Source organism: Ovis aries, chromosome 14, assembly GCF_016772045.2.
Source record: "Ovis aries strain OAR_USU_Benz2616 breed Rambouillet chromosome 14, ARS-UI_Ramb_v3.0, whole genome shotgun sequence".
Classification (NCBI taxonomy): Eukaryota; Metazoa; Chordata; class Mammalia; order Artiodactyla; family Bovidae; genus Ovis; species Ovis aries.
The window spans coordinates 13,170,733-13,188,108 of record NC_056067.1 but is presented as its reverse complement, the minus strand read 5'-3'; the positions used below and the strand labels follow the sequence as shown (position 1 = coordinate 13,188,108).

Below are 17,376 nucleotides of genomic sequence, written 5' to 3'. Positions count from 1 at the left end.
AGTAGCCACAGGACTGGAAAAAGTCAGTTTTCATTCCAATCCCAAAGAAAGGCAATGCCAAAGAATGCTCAAACTACCGCACAATTGCACTCATCTCACATGCTAGTAAAGTAATGCTCAAAATTCTCCAAGCCAGGCTTCAACAACCGTGACCTTCCAGATGTTCAAGCTGGCTTTAAAAAAGGCAGAGAAACCAGAGATAAAATTGCCAACATCTGTTGGATCATAGAAAAAGCAAGAGAGTTCCAGAAAACATCTATTTCTGCTTTATTGACTATGCCAAAGCCTTTGACTGTGTGGATCACAATAAACTGTGGAAAATTCTGAAAGAGTGGGAATACCAGACCACCTGGCCGGCCTCTTGAGAAACCTATATGCAGGTCAGGAAGCAACAGTTAGAACTGGACATGGACCAATAGACTGGTTCCAAATAGGAAAAGGAGTACGTCAAGGCTGTATATTCACCCTGCTTATTTAACTTATATGCAGAGTACATCATGAAAAATGCTGGGCTGGAAGAAGCACAAGCTGGAATCAAGATTGCTGGGAGAAATATCAATAACCTCAGATATGCAGATGACACCACCCTTATGGCAGAAAGTGAAGAAGAACTAAGGAACCTTTTGATGAAAGTGAAAGTGGAGAGTGAAAAAGTTGGCTTAATGCTCAACATTCAGAAAACTAAGATCATAGCATCCAGTCCCATCACATCATGGAAAATAGATGGAGAAACAGTGGAAACAGTAGCAGACTTTATTTTTTGGGGCTCCAAAATCACTGCAGATGGTGATTGTAGCCATGAAATTAAGACGCTTACTCCTTGGAAGAAAAGTTATGACCAACCTAGATAGCATGTTCAAAAGCAGAGACATTACTTTGCCAACAAAGGTCCATCTAGTTAAGGCTATGGTTTTTCCAGAAGTCATATATGGATGTGAGAGTTGGACTATAAAGAAAGCTGAGTGCTGAAGAATTGACGCTTTGAACTGTGATGTTGGAGAAGACTCTTGTGAGTCCTTTGGCCTGCAAGGAGATCCAACCCAACCATTCTAAAGGAAATCAGTCCTGAGTATTCATTGGAAGGACTGATGTTGAAGCTGAAACTCCAATACTTTGGCCACATGATGCGAAGAGCTGACTCATTTGAAAAGACCCTGATGTTGTAAAAGATTGAAGGCAGGAGAAGGGGATGACAGAGGATGATATGGTTGGATGGCATCACCGATTCAATGGACATGAGTTTGAGCAAACTCCAGAAGCTGGTGATGAACAGGGAAGCCTGGCATGCTGTAGTCCATAGGGTTGCAAAGAATCGGACATGACTGAGCGACTGAACTGAACTGAAAAGTTCAGGGGAATAATGACCCAAATTACTATGTAATTCTCACAAAATCAAAAGGAACCAGAAGCCAGTAGAACATGTTTGAAGTGCTAAAATTTTAAACTTAAAAACTGACAACCTGAGGTTTTATCTCCAGCAAAAATATCCTTCAAGAATGAAGGTGAAATGAATACACTGTCACTAGGAGAATTCGTCAGCAGTCAGCCTGCATTAGGAGAAAAACTAAGCAAAGTTGTTAAGGCTGAAGGGAAGCGATACCAGAGAGAAATTCAGATCTTCTGGAAGGAAAGAAGTGCACCTGAAATGAAAAATAGGTGGGTGAACTGTTGTGAGGCTGGCAGCAAAGCTCTTTCCAGAATTCTACATTCTGTGCAGGAGCCAGAGGTCTTGAGCTGATCTTTAAGTTTACACAGTTCTGAGGAAAATCTTATCAGGACCTTTGTGAGAAACTGACAAGCTGATTCTTAAGGACCAACACTGAGAAACAAGAACACAGTTGAAGAACTAATAGTACATGAATTCAAGACTTCATTCTAAAGCTATAAGAAGTAGCCAGTAGGGTTCTGACATAACAGTCAATAAATAGATCAACAGAACAGAACCAGTAGTTCAGAGATAGACTCACACTGAGTCATTTGATTTTCAACAGAAGTGCCAAAGCAATTCAACAGTCTTCTCAACAAATGGTTCAGGCACAGCTGGGTGTCTGCACACCCAGATTCTTCAAGATGGGCCACAATAGACCTGAGTGCAGGGGCTAAAAGTATAATGCTTTTAAATAAAATTTTGATGAATATCCTCACAACTTGGGGATTGGCAAAAGTTTCTCAGGACATAAAAAGCAATACCATATACTAACAATATTTAGAAATTAGATTTCAAAAAATTGAAAAACTGTTGCTCATCAAAAACCATCATGAAGAAAATGAATAGACAAACCACAGACTGGGAGGAAACATTTGCAAAGCACACATCTGACAAAGAATTTGCATCCAGCATACAGAAAGAACTAGAACAAAAGTTTTATTTATTTTTCTGGCTGTGAAGAGTCTTAGTTTTCAGATGTTCTCACTTTTCAGATTTTCCCACCAGAGCTCAGTTTTCCTTGTTCTAGATCGTTATATAAATGAAATTTAGTGACGTCTCCCTCCGGGAGTCCTTGCAAGGGGTTTGAGGCACTGTCTGGGGTTCTGTATCTTGACAGATTTGGGCCTATATTTGTTGAGACTTCTGAATGGCATCTTTAAGATCTGTGCATTTCATTGCACATAAATTTTCATGAAAAGAAAATCCAGAACCATAAACAAATACTGGTACTTAGTGAGTGGTACACATGTTCAAGTATTTTGGGCAATGAGGACTAATGTCTGCAACTTATTTTGAAATGCATTAAAAAAATAAGATGCATTGATAGGTCAATAGACACACAGAGATATGCCAAAGCAAGTATATTCAGTGTTAATCATAGGATCTGGGTGGTGGGTGTGTGGTGGTCACTGTAGCATTCTTTCAAGCTTTATATTTAGACATTTTCATAATCAAATGTTGAAGAAAAAAAAAGAAAAGACAAAACAGAGTTTGAGAATATATTTGCAGTACTTTTTTCCCAACAAAGAGCTGGTATCTAGAAAATATTTTTAAATATATCTAAAATCAATAAGAAAAAGGCAATCGCATCTTAGATAAGTGGGCAAAGATTAGGGCAAACACTTTACGAAAGAGGGTATCTCAATGGCCAATATTTTTTGGAAAAGTTCTCAAGGTCCTTAGTCAACAGTGAAATGAAACACAAGGTATTTGCTTGCACACACAGACCACAATGACTAAAATGGAAAAACACATACACACACCAAGAAAACAAACCATAAGAACAGATAATACCAAATGTTGGCTGGTAGACAGAGCCACCAGAACGCTCAGGTGTGGCTGGCTGAGGGCAGCTTGCCACAGATGCTTGGAATGTGAGTTTGGTGGTCAAGCATATGCCCATTCAATGACCCAGTGGTTCTCCTTCTGGGGACAGTCCAACAGAAACGGGCGCGCCCATGAGCACACAGGCATATTTAAGAATGTTCATTGTGGTGCAGGTTGCAATCTCCCTGTGCTGAAAACAGGCCCAAACTCCACCAACAGCAGAACAGACACCAAATGTGGTACCTTCACACCATGGGACGTGACACATCCCAACACGTGGGAGAATCTCAGACACATAATGCTGACGTAAAAAAGACCACGCACAAAAGTACGTTCTGAATGACGTCACATACATAGAATTCACCATCACGGGCCTGCCCTCTGGTGAGGGAGGGCAGGTGGTGGGCACTAGTGGGTGCCTTTGGGGTCCTGGCTAGCAGGGATTTGGGGTGCTGGAATGTTTGGATCTCGGTGGTCATTTAGGGGGTGAGTGGGTTCACCCTGCATATGTTCAGTTGTATGGCTCTCTGTATATACAGATGATTCTACAACATCCTATAGGAAACACGTGCCCAGCCGGCAGAGCGCTCACTCTGTGGAGCTTTGCTGGAGGCGGGTCCCTGGAGGCCAGGTGGGAAAGCCAGCCCTGCCTGGTGCATGGGCCTTGCAGCTGGTGGGGGTCAGGGGTCTGAGGCTCTGGGCACTAGGGAGACCAGGCCTTCTCTGTTTGTTTAGCTGGGCTTCCTCCCAACGCCCCCTTCCATTCTTCCTGGGCTGACGTCACCCACTGCAGCGGGGCAGGGCTCAGGGCACACGGAGGAGGTGACCCCTCGGGCAGCCCAGCCCATGCGGTGGTCACACCCTGCCAAGAGGCTGGATGGTGGGCCTCCATCTGCCTGGCCCCCACGCCTACGTATAATGCCTTCCCACCAGCCTTCCAGTTTACTCCCGGGCTAAAAATGAACACTTGGGGCAGAGTCTGTGCCTGGAGCAGCCAAAGGCGGTGAGGGGTTGGGAGCAGCTTCTTCTTTCCTCCCATCTGCTCCGACGCACAACCCACACTGGGGGTCCTCGCTGCTGCACCCGCCTGCCTCCTTGGTCTACATCTCCCAGCCCGAGCCACTCACTTAATAACTAACACAGTTTGGGAAACGTTTCAAGCACGCTGCACGTTTTTTTCATCGCACGAGCAGCAGAAGGATGGACTGACTCATGATCTCCCGTGAATGTGGATGGGAAGAAAAGTAATTCTCACGGCCTCAAAACAGACTTTGATTTAAGCCGAGTCATGGCTGACTCAAAACAAACCCGCTGCTTTTCCCCTGCTCAGCTGCCATATGCGGTCAGCCCTGGGTCCCTGCTCAGGAAGGGGCTCCTCTGGGGGCCTGGGGAACTCCTCACAGTCCCTGAAGTGTGGTCGCCATGTCCACCTGCCCAGTGAGAACACTGAGGTGGCAGGGCCACCTGGGGGGCAGTAGGCGGGCATTAGGGTGCAGGCCCAGGCCTCTGAGCGTATGCTCTCTGTCACTCCGGGCTCATTTCTGGTCCCCAAGGGGCACAGGGATAGGGTTAGGGTCAGGTGCCCCTCACACTGGCCTGGGGATGTACCACAGCCTCCCAACCCCACTCCCCAGAAGAAGGCACCCAGGAGCTCTACCCAGCCAGAAGCAGCCCAGCCCAGCTGCTCGGGGCTCTGCGGGGAGCTGGCAAGGTGCCCATCATGCGCCTGGGGTGCATCACTGACAACAACCCCAACTCCAGTCACATTTCACAGTGGAGTAAACCAAACTCCCTGAAGGGTTTTTGGTCTTTGCCCCAGGTTGCCCTGCTGGCAAGATGGCAGGGACTCAGCACAAATCCGCTGAGCCCTGGCTGGGGCTCCTGGCCCATCTCCACAGAGTGGGATGCAGCTCCTGTAAACAGGGGTCTTCCTGGCTGTCAGCAGGACCAGTCCGCTGCCCGCTGCGGGGCCACCAGGAGGGTGGCAGCTCCCTTCCACAATTTTGTCTTCTTCACTCACCCCCACTCCCTGACTTGGCCCTCCAGAAAGTTCTGGACAACTGAGGGATCTGAGGCACTCCAGATCCCTCAGCAGCTTATAGAAAATGATGGTGACACCAAAAATAATTGTGTGTGTACACACACACATTCACATAGGTAGATACACAGGAAGGTACACACAGGTACACGTCCAGGTACATGCACAGGTACACATGCAGACACATAGGTATAGGTGCAGGTACACACCCAGGTACACACACACAGATACATACACACAGGTACACACATGCAGGTACACACCCAGGTATACATGCAGGTACACACAGGGACATGCACAGGTATACACATACAAGTACACATGAAGGTACACACACACATAAGCACACATGCAGGTATACACGCAGGTACACACACAGGTATAAACTAAGATCATGGCATCTGGTCCCATCATAGATATGGGGAAACAATGGAAACGGTGACAGAATTTATTTTCTAGGGCTACAAAATTACTGCAGATGGTGACTACAGCCATGAAATTAAAAGATGCTTGCTCCTTGGAAGGAATGATGCTAAAGCTGAAACTCCAGTACTTTGGCCACCTCATGCGAAGAGTTGACTCATTGGAAAAGACTTTGATGCTGGGAGGGATTGGGGGCAGGAGGAGAAGGGGACAATGAGGATGAGATGGCTGGATGGCATCACTGACTTGATTGACGTGAATCTGAGTGAACTCTGGGAGTTGATGATGGACAGGGAGGCCTGGTGTGCTGCCATTCATGGGGTGGCAAAGAGTCGGATATGACTGAGCGACTGAACTGAACTGAACTGTTCATTGGAAGGACTGATGTTGAAGCTGAAACTCCGATATTTTGGTCACCTGATGCGAAGAGCTGATTCATTTGAAAAGACCCTGATGTTGGGAAAGATTGAAGGCAGGAGAAGAAGGGGATGACAGAGGATGAGATAGACGGCATCACTGACTCAATGGACATGAGTTTGGGTAAACTCCGGGAGTTGGTGATGGACAGGGAGGCCTGGCATGCTGCGGTTCATGGGGTCGCAAAAAGTCGGACACGACTGAGAGACTGCACTGAACTGAACTGAACTGCTCTTTGGAAGAAAAGCTATGACAAACCTAGACAGCATATTAAAAAGCAGAGATAGTACTTTGCAACAAAGGTCTGTCTAGTCAAAGCTATGATTTTTCCAGTAGTCATGTATGGATGTGAGAGTTGGACTATGAAGAAGGCTGAGCCCCAGAGAACTAATGCTTTTGAGCTGCGGTGCTAGAGAAGACACTTGTGAGCCCCTTGGACAGCAAGAAGATCAAACCAGTCAATCCTAAAGGAAATCAACCCTGAATATTCATTAGAAGGACTGATGCTGAAGCTCCAATACTTTGGCCACCTGTCAACTTTGGCAAAAAGCCGACTCATCAGAAAAGACCCTGATGCTAGGGAAGATTGAAGGCAGGAGGAGAAGGGGATGACAAAGGAAAAGATGGTTGGATGGCATCACTGACTTGATGGACATGAATTTGAGCAAGCTTCAGGAGATGGGAAAGGACAGGGAAGCTTGGCTTCCTGTCGTCCACAGGGTTGCAAACAGTCGGACGTGACTGAGCGACTGAACAACAACACACACAGGTACACATGCAGGAAGACATGCACACACGTAAGTACACGTGCAGGTACACACACAGGTATACATACAGGAACACATGCAGGTACGTGCACACACACAGTCAGGAGCACCTCTTCCCTTGGGTAGAGACCCAATTCCTGGGATCCTGATGCCTCTGCAAGGGGTTTGTGCTTTCCCCCTCCTCCAGGTCCCCTGAAGCTCAGAGAGTGTAAGCACAGAAGGTCCCTGGCTGGGGAACCAGCCATGAGCTAGGTGTGCGGGACCCACGCCTGGGGATCTGATTTCGTGAAAACAGAGATACAAAAATGGAGCAGTGAGGGGTTTGGAAGTGCTTCATGCTGAGGTTTGATGGAGATGACGAAGGCCAGTGGTCCCAGCTGCAGCACACTGATCACCCAGACAGCCCACTAGAGACCCCGCAAGGCCAGGGCTCTGCCTGAGCCCCGACTCTGCCACCTCTGCAGGACCCACGTGGCACTGGATGACCAGCCTTCCCCCAGTCTGTAGCTGACACCTTGAGGTCTCTCCGTGGGGAACACCCACGTGACCTTGGGTCCAGCCCCACACCTCATCTACGTCCCCTTCTACAAGCCCCCGTGCCCCGTCTAAGCCCAGCTGCAGGGGTGCGGCCCCCATGTTCCACCCGCTCCACCCCCTTGAGGCCAGGCTGGTTTGTGCCCTCTTTGGCTTCCTGTGGGCTCTGGACTCACCATCCACTCACTCACAGCGGGCCAGCCTGGGGACACCTCTCGTTGGGATCTGGCCTCAGGCCCCTGCTGGTGCCATGGGTTTTGGCAGACCCTCCTGGTGGGCTAGGCGGAGGTGGTGAGTGGTGTATGTGGGGCCAGGGGCAGACACTACTGAGGGTGCAGGAGCCTGAGCCCCTTGACTTTTCTTATGCTCCTCAGCTTGGCTCCTGGCCATGCACAAACCATCGGGGAAACAAAGGATGAGCACTGGCGTCTGTGGGAATGGCTGGACTCAGGGAGGTCACTGTAAGGAGCCCATGTTTCAGTTTCGGTTGTGGGGTGGGGAAACTGAGGCCCAGGAAGGTGAAGGGTTATGGAGAAAGCAGATGGCCAACTCTTGAGGGCCATGGCCATAGCGTCCAGTGGTTCACATCATGAATCCCACGAAGGAAGGGTGGGTCCCATTTTAGAGCCAAGACACTAGGCTCAGTGGGGTTGCGTGGTCACCGGACAGGCCCAGGTGGATCCCCGTGTCCAGTGTCCCATGCCCTGGCTTCCCTGGTGCACCTGAGACGTGTGGGAACAGGGCTGTGCATTCACATTCCCCGCATATCAGCCGGGAGACGTGAGCCCAGAGCAGATACGTGGGGCTGGAACCAACGACCAGAGTCTCTCCAGCCCAGGTGCCCTCCACTCGGGACCCCCAGCCTTGACTCATCTCCAGCCCTCTCCTGGCAGCACCCCCTCATCTCCACAGCCCATCGATCTGGGAATATTAGAACTGAGAGGCCCCTTTGAAGCTGACAGGGGTGGTTTTGGGACATAAAAAAGGAAGCACTGTTTACTTGACTGCCAGAAGGCTTGGGAACCTGGTCTCCTTGGGAGGCCGTTTAGGCCGAAAATAGAAATTAAATTCGAGGAGGGTTCAGATAAATTTGCCCACGATAGTAACAGCTGCCGTTTCATTTGTGTCGGCAAGCCAGGCCCGGCGCAAAGCCCTTTCACAGACACCCTCTTAATCCTCAGAACATCGCTCTCCAGGAGGCCTCATTTGCCTGACTCGACGAGGGAAGCCAAGGTGTTGACGGCTTATGTGGCTTGCCTGAGGTTACATGGCTGGTGAGTGGGCAAAACGGACTTGATCCTGATTTCATCTCGTTCCAGACATGGGCTCGTGGGTGACCTCTGTGCAGACCGCCAGCGCCCCCGTCTGTGTTCATACCAGCCTCACCACTGCATACCCTGCATCCTGAGCTCAGGGACCTAAAAGCTGCAGGAGGCTGCTCCTCGCTTCTCCCTGCTCTCCAGAGAGAGCTGTGGCCATAAGTATGGCCCAGAGTAACAGGTTTCCACCCTCCCCTCCCAAAGGGCTGACTTTCTTCTCGGGGGGTTGAGGGTGGAGGCACCATAGGGAGCTGTCTTGGCTTTTGATTTATTCATTCAATCCATTCATTCAACAGCTGAATCCACTCGTATTTACTGAGTGCCCACCATGAGCTGGGCGCTGTTCTGAAAGTGCTCAGAAGGAAGGAAAGAATGAGGGTCAGAGCAGACTAGGGAATACAGACTAGAAAGACAACAAAAAGACCCATACAACTAGAGATGGCTTTTTGAAGAGGTGAACAAAATTGACAAACCTTTAACTGGACTGAGAAAAAAGGAGAAGACACAAATAACTAAAATCAGAAATGAAAGAGGAGACATTGCAACGGATACCACAGAAATACAAAGGCTCTTAAGAGACCACTATGAATAATCACACACTGACAAATTGGATAACCTAGAAGAGCCAGATAAATTCGTAGAAACAGACAAACTACCAAGGCTGAATCACGAAGAAAGAAAATCTGAACAGCCAATAACGAGCAAGGAGATATAAGAGTAATCAGAAACCTCCCAACACAGGCAAGCCAGATGGCTTCACTAGTGAACTCTACCAAACATTTAAAGAAGAATTTAACACCGGTTATTCCCAACTCATCCAAAACACTAAAGAGGAGAGAACATGTCCATATTAATTTTACAAGGCCAGCATCACCCTCTTACCAAAGCCAGACAAGGATACAAGAAGAGAATACTACAGACCAATATCTCTGATGAACACAGATGCAAGATTCTCAGCCAAACACAGCTGACTTTTGAACAGCAGGGGCTTTGGACTGTGTGAAGCTGCTTGTATGTGCAGCTTTCAGCAAATAAACAGGTGGCTCTCTGTGTTCATGGGTTTTGTATCCTTGAATTCCACCAACTGCAGATCAAAATTTCCATCTTTGGTTAGTTGAATCCACTAATGCAAAAACCATGTATATGAAGAGCCATCTGTACTAGCAAACTACATTCAATAGCACATTAAAATGATTATACACCATGCTCAAGTGGAACTCAATCCTGGGATGCAAGGATGGTTCAATACACCCAAATAAATAAATGCAATATACCACATTCACAGAATGAAGGATAAAAATCATATGATTGGGCTTCCCTGGTGGCTCAGTGGTAAAGAATTTGCCTAAAGAATTTGTTCATCAGAGATATTGGTCTGTAGTTTTCTCTTCTTGTATCCTTGTCTGGCTTTGGTAAGAGGGTGATGCTGGCCTTGTAAAATTAATATGGACATGTTTTCTCCTCTTTAGTGTTTTGGATGAGTTGAGAATAACTGGTGTTAAATTCTTCTTAAAAAGCAGAAGATATAGGTGCAGTCCCTGGTCTGGGAAGATCCCATGTGCCTGTGGAGCAATTAAGCCCAGGTGCCACAGTTACTGAGCCTGTGCTCCAGAACCTGGGAGCCGCAACTACTGAGCCCACGTGTCACGACCGCTGAAACCCGCACGCCTTAGAGCCTGTGCTCTGCAGCAAGAGAAGCCACTGCTGTAAGAAACCTGTGGGCTGCAAGTAGAGAGTAGCCCCTGCGCATCACGGCCAGAGAACAGCCCACACCGCAATGAAAACCCACAGTCAATAAACAGATAAGTAAAAGTATCAAGAATCATACGATCATCTCAGCGAGTGCAGAAAAAGCATTTGACAAAATCCAATACCCTTTCATGATAAAAATACTCACCTAGGTATAGAAGGATTGTGCCTCTATATAATAAAGCCCATGTATGATAAGCCCGCGTCTGGCAGGCTACAGTCCACCCGGACGCAAACAGTTGGACATGACTGAGCACTGAGCACATCATAAAAGGCACATGATAAGCCCTCAGCTAAAATCACACTCAATGATGAAAAGTTGAAAGCTTTCTCTCCAACATCAAGAACAAGACAAGGGTGTCCATTCTTACCACTTCTATTCAACACCGCATTGGAAGCCTTAGAATAATTCAGAAAGAAAAAGAGATAAAAATCACTAAAAATTGGAAAAAAACTTGTCTCTTTATACATATGACATGATCTTACATATAGAAAATCCTAAAGACTCAACCAAAACACGGTTGAATGAATGACGAATTCTGTAAAGTTGCAGGATACAAAGTCAACATACAAATATAAGTTGCATATCTATACACTAATAGCAAACTATCTGAAAAAGAAGTTATGAAAGCTATCTCATTTACAATAGCATCAAAAAAGAATGGGATGACTAGGAATAAATTAAACCATGGCTGTGAAAGCTCTTGAAAAAGCAAGAGAGTTCCAGAAAAACATCTATTTCTGCTTTATTGACTATGCCAAAGCCTTTGACTGTATGAATCACAACAAACTGTGGAAAATTCTGAAAGAGATGGGAATATCAGACCACCTGACCTGCCTCTTGAGAAATCTGTATGCAGGTCAAGAAGCAACAGTTAGAACTAGATGCGGAACAACAGACTGATTCTAAATAGGAAAAGGAGTACATCAAGGCTGCATATTGCCACCCTGCTTATTTAACTTATATGCAGAGTACATCATGAGAAACGCTGGGCTGGAACAAGCACAAGCTGGAATCAAGATTGCTGGGAGAAATATCAATAACCTCAGATATGCAGATGACATCACCCTTATGGCAGAAAGTGAAGAGGAACTCAAAAGCCTCTTGATGAAAGTGAAAGAGGAGAGCAAAAAAGTTGGCTTAAAGCTCAACATTCAGAAAACTAAGATCATGGCATCTGGTCCCATCAGTTCAGTTGAGTTCAGTCGCTCAGTCGTGTCCGACTCTTTGCGACCCCATGAATCGCAGCACAGCAGGTCCCCTGTCCATCACCAACTCCCGGAGGTCATTCAGACTCATGTCCATCGAGTCCGTGATGCCATCCAGCCATCTCATCCTCTGTCGTCCCCTTCTTCTCCTGCCCCCAATCCCTCCCAGCATCAGAGTCTTTTCCAATGAGTCAACTCTTCACATGAGGTGGCCAAAGTACTGGAGTTTCAGCTTTAGCATCATTCCTTCCAAAGAAATCCCAGGGCTGATCTTCAGAATGGACTGGTTGGATCTCCTTGCAGTCCAAAGGACTCTCAAGAGTCTTCTCCAACACCACAGTTCAAAAGCATCAATTCTTCGGTGCTCAGCCTTCTTCACAGTCCAACTCTCACATCCATATATGACTACTGGAAAAACCATAGCCTTGACTAGACGGACCTTAGTCGGCAAAGTAATGTCTCTGCTTTTGAATATGCTATCTAGGTTGGTCATAACTTTTCTTCCAAGGAGAAAGCATCTTTTAATTTCATGGCTGCAGTCACCATCTGCAGTGATTTTGGAGCCCAGAAAAATAAAGTCTGACACTGTTTCCACTGTTTCCCCATCTATTTCCCATGAAGTGATGGGACCCGGATGCCATGATCTTAGTTTTCTGAATGTTGAGCTTTAAGCCAACTTTTTCACTCTCCTCTTTCACTTTCATCAAGAGGCTTTTGAGTTCCTCTTCACTTTCTGCCATAAGGGTGGTGTCATCTGCATATCTGAGGTTATTGAGATTTCTCCCGGTAATCTTGATTCCAGCTTGTGTTTCTTCCAGTCCAGCGTTTCTCATGATGTACTCTGCATATAAGTTAAATAAGCAGGGTGACAATATACAGCCTTGATGTACTCCTTTTCCTATTTGGAACCAATCTGTTGTTCCATGTCCAGTTCTAACTGTTGCTTCCTGACCTGCATACAGATTTCTCAAGAGGCAGGTCAGGTGGTCTGGTATTCCCATCTCTGGTCCCATTACTTCATGGGAAATAGATGGGAAACAGTGGAAACAGTGTCAGACTTTATTTTTTGGGGCTCCAAAATCACTACAGATGGTGATGGCAGCCATGAAATTAAAAGACGCTTACTCCTTGGAAGGAAAGTTATGAGCAACCTAGATAGCATACTGAAAAGCAGAGACATTACTTTGCCAACAAAGGTCCATTTAGTCAAGGCTATGGTTTTCCAGTGGTCATGTATGAATGTGAGAGTTGGACTGTAAAGAAGGCAGAGTGCTGAAAAACTGATGCTTTTGAACTGTGGTGTTGGAGAAGACTCTTGAGAGTCCCTTGGACTGCAAGGAAATCCAACCAGTCCATCCTAACAGAGATCAGTCCTGGGTGTTCGTTGGAAGGACTGATGCTAAGGCTGAAACTCCAATACTTTGACCACCTCACGCGAAGAGTTGACTCAGTGGAAAAGACTCTGATGCTGGGAGGGATGGGGGCAGGAGGAGAAGGGGACGACAGAGGATGAGATTGCTGGATGGCATCACTGACTCGATGCATATGAGTTTGGGTGAACTCCGGGAGTTGGTGATGGACAGGGAGGCCTGGCGTGCTGCAATTCATGGCGTGGCAAAGATCAGACACGACTGAGCGACTGAACCGAACTGAACTGATGAAAGGTCTATACACTCAAAACTCTAAACCACTGATGAAAGAAATGGAAGACATCACAATTAATTGGAGAGATATCCTGTGTGCAAGGATTGGAAGAATCAATATGATTCAAATGTCTATACTACCAAAAGCAACCTATGGATTCAGTGTAATCCTTAAAAAAATTCCCATGGCACAGTTTACAGATGTAGAAAAACAACCCTAAAATTCTTACGTGAGCATAGAGGAACCAAAATCCAAAGAGGCCTTGAGAAAGGAGAACAAATTTGGAGGTATACACTTCCTGATTCAAACTAGATCACAAAGCTTTAGTAATCAAACAGTATAGTGCTGGCAAACAGACACATATATCTGTTTAGGACAAAACAGAAAGCCCAGAAACAAACCCAGGCATATATAGTCAACCAGCCTGGTCCAGGAAGATCCCCTGGAGAAGGGAATGGCAACCCACTCCAGTATTCTTGCCTGGAGAATTCCATGGACAGTGGAGCCTGACGGGCCTACAGTCCATGGGGTTGCAGAGAGTTGGACATGACTAAGTGACTGAACAAAAAATAAAACAAAACAAAACACCAAACAACAATCTTCAACAAAGTTGCCAAGAATGCACAGCGAAGAAAGGACAGCTTCTTTGATAAAAGGTGCTGGGAAAACTGGACAGCCACATGCAAAAGAATGAAATTGGATCCTTATCTCACTAAAATCAGCTCAAAATGGATGAAAGACTTGGATGTAAGACATGACACCATAAAAGTCCTAGAAGAAAACACGGAGGAAAAGCTCCTTGCTATTGGTCTTGGCAATGACTTTTTGGATGTGACATCAAAAGCACAGGCAACAAAAGCAAAAATAAACAAGCAGGGCTGCATCTGATGAGAAAGCATATGCACAGCAAAGGAAACGATGAACGAAGTGAAGAGACAGCCACAGAAGGGGGGAAAGTATTTACAAATCCCTCATCTGATAAGGGGTCAATATCCAAACTATAAAAGAACTTACATAACTCAATAGCAAAAACACAAATAGCCTGATTTTAAAATGGGCTTAGGACCCGAAAAAAACATTTTACAAAGATGTACAGATGGCCAACAGGCACGTGAAAAGAAAATGCTCACTAATCGTCAGGAAAGTATACAGCAGAACCACGGTGAGATGTCACCTCATACCTGTTAGGATGGCTATCATCCAAAATACAAGAAGGAAGTGTTGGTGAGGGTGGAGGGAAAAGGGAACCCTTGTGCACTATTGGTGGGAATGTCAATTGGTGCAAGAGAAAACAGTATGGAAAATGGTATGGCTCAAAAAATTAAAAATCGAACCACCATATGAACCAGTAATTCCACTTCTACATTTATATTCAATGGAAATGAAAGCAGGATTTTGAAGAAATATCCTCACCTCTCGCCCAAGTTCATTGCAGTACTACTCACAAGAGGCAAGACATGGAGAACACCTAAGTGTGCATCGATGGACAAGCGGATCTTCTTTATCCATTTTATATATGTGTGTATGTATCTTATATATATGTATTTATATATAAAATATATACATATACGAATGGAATATTACTCAGCCATAAAAAGGACATTTTGCTGTCATCATACCTGGATGAACCCAGAGGACATGATGCTAAGTGAAATGAACCAGACACTGAAGGACGATTACTGTACAGTCTCACTTAAATGTGGAATCTAAAATGTCAAATTTGCAGAAACAGTAGAAAGGGGTTTCCAGGGGCTGGTCAAAGGGTACAAACTTTCCAGCTACAAGGTACGTTCTGGTCTAAGGCACAGCATGTGGTCACAGTTATCAACTCTGTACTCTGCACTTGAAAGTTGCTGGGAGAGCAGATCTGAAATGCTCTCACTGCACAAACAAGGTAAGTATGTGAGGTGACAGACATTAATTGGCTTGATCGGGGCATCATTGCACAACACATATGTATATCAAAACACCACTATATGCCTTAACTATAATATACATATATGGTGATTATTCATCAGTCAAACCCTAATTAAGATGAAAAACACACTGAGAAATACAGCCACAGCCCAGTAGACACTGTCCCTGATCTTGCATCCTTATATTCTGGGGGTGGTGGGGGTGGGTCATGAATAAGCAGACACCACACAGCTTGGGGTGCATCATCAAAGGCATGACCAGAACAAGTTACCACAAACTACACTGCTTGCAGCAGAGAGATGGGTTTTCTTATAATTCCCAAAGTCCCAAGTCCAGAGTCTGGGTGTGGGCGGGGCCCTGGGCCCCTCCATCTGGAGGCTCTAGGAAAGGGTCCCTCCTGCCTCCTCCTGGGCTCGCAGCTGCCTCCCTCCACGCCATCTCCTCTGGGTGTTCCTATGTCTCCTCTTCTTGTGAGGTCATTGGATTTGGGGTGTCTGATCAGAGGAGAACTTGGACGATGGCTGTTAGAGAAGCTGTTAGAGCTACTGTTAGAGAAGTATGTGAACTTGGGGAGCAGGGACCATGGAAAGCTCGCCCTGCTGTGAGAACGGGGCTCCAGTGGTCACTGTCTGCCTGACCGTTAGGGGACCTGGCATTTCCTGCCCCTCCCAAGCTCCTGGACTCCCAACCCACCCGGAGACTCAGCCCTGCTCTGCCCAAGGTTGCCAGGTCCGAAGCCTGGTTTCTCCCTCAGTAGCCCCGAAGAGTGAGTATCCGGACTGGGCCTGCACTCACCCCCAGGCACCTGGGCCTTCCTGGACCACATTTCATTTATCCCTTATCACTCGGGTGACCCCGGTCTGAAACCCACTTGTGGATGTCAAAATAGTAAACAGCACTTTAGAGTGAGAACCACTTCACCCACACACAGTAAGAGAATGATCTGGACCCAAGTCCCTGGGTGCTGGGCTGGGACCCCTGGGCTGGGCAGCTCCCCAGGGCTGTCTCCAGCACAAAAAGCGCCTGCTGGGCCCTGTGAACTGTGAGCCTGGGACCTTTCTGGGGGCGGAGGGGCGGGGAAGCCAGGACACCACAGTCACCATCTGCTTCGGGCCATCCTGAGGCCTTGTCCTCTGAGTTCTCCTGACAACAAACCCAAAGCCTTGGGAGGAAGCCAGGTGAGCTGAGGGCAGGAGAGAGGTCTGGCAGAACCACTGCCTCTGCCCCCATTTTATGGATGGAATGACTGAGGCCCAGGTGGCAGGTGATGAGCTAATGGGTGTCCGGGGCCAGCAGCAGGTGGGGCGGTGGTTGTGTCGTGCTCCCATTTTCTCTGTACCATGTCTTTGGGGGCCCCTCAGGACGGCCAGTGTGTGGGGTCTGGGAGGGGCACGGACCGCTGCCCCCCGACTGATGACAAGGAAACCAGGCCCAGCAAGGTCCCACCCCATGTCTGAAGTCACACAGCCATGTGAAGGGCGAGGTGTGTGAGGGTCCTAGGGGCTGTGACAAATCGTGTCTGTGGTTAAAACAGCATGTGCTTATTCTCTGATGGTCCTGAAGTCAGAGCCCAAATCAGGGTCACTGTTGGACGACTGCTGGTCAGGCCGGCTCGGGCTGGTTCCATCTGGAGGCGCGTGGAGCGCCGGGGGTCGGCTCCTTGGCCTTCTCCAGGGTCTGGAGGAGCCACGGTCCTCAGCTGGGGGCCTCACCCCAGCCCGACCTCTGCTCCTGTCGTCAGCTCTCTGCCCTGACCTCCGCCCTCCACGGGACCTTGCAATGACACCAGGGCCCCGGGTCCCCATCTTCCCAGGTCCCTGGCCGTATGGTCACGCTCCAGCGCTAGGGCCTGGATGTCCTTGGGGCGGTCATTCCACTGACTGGGGTGCCTGGGTTTGGACCTGGCTGCCTGCCTCCCAGGTGACTGTCTCATGGGGGAAACTGAGGCTCCGGGAGGCCAGGCCAGCTGTCTAGTCGCAACTGGAGCGGAGGTGGGCCGCCCTGCTTCCCCGGAGTGCTCTTGGCCGAGGTGGGGTACGGGACTGGGGGCTGAGCAAGGCCGCCTGGTCCTTCCAGAGGCTCACGTGCCAAGGAAAGGGGAGG

The 17,376-nt window shown here is 47.6% G+C and overlaps 1 protein-coding gene across 2 annotated transcripts in view; it reads right to left on the bottom strand.

The window, feature by feature from the left end:
* Positions 1–17,376, bottom strand: part of ZNF469 (zinc finger protein 469) — a 246,364-nt gene that overhangs the window by 70,537 nt on the left and 158,451 nt on the right. The gene's annotated exons all lie outside the window — the stretch shown is intronic.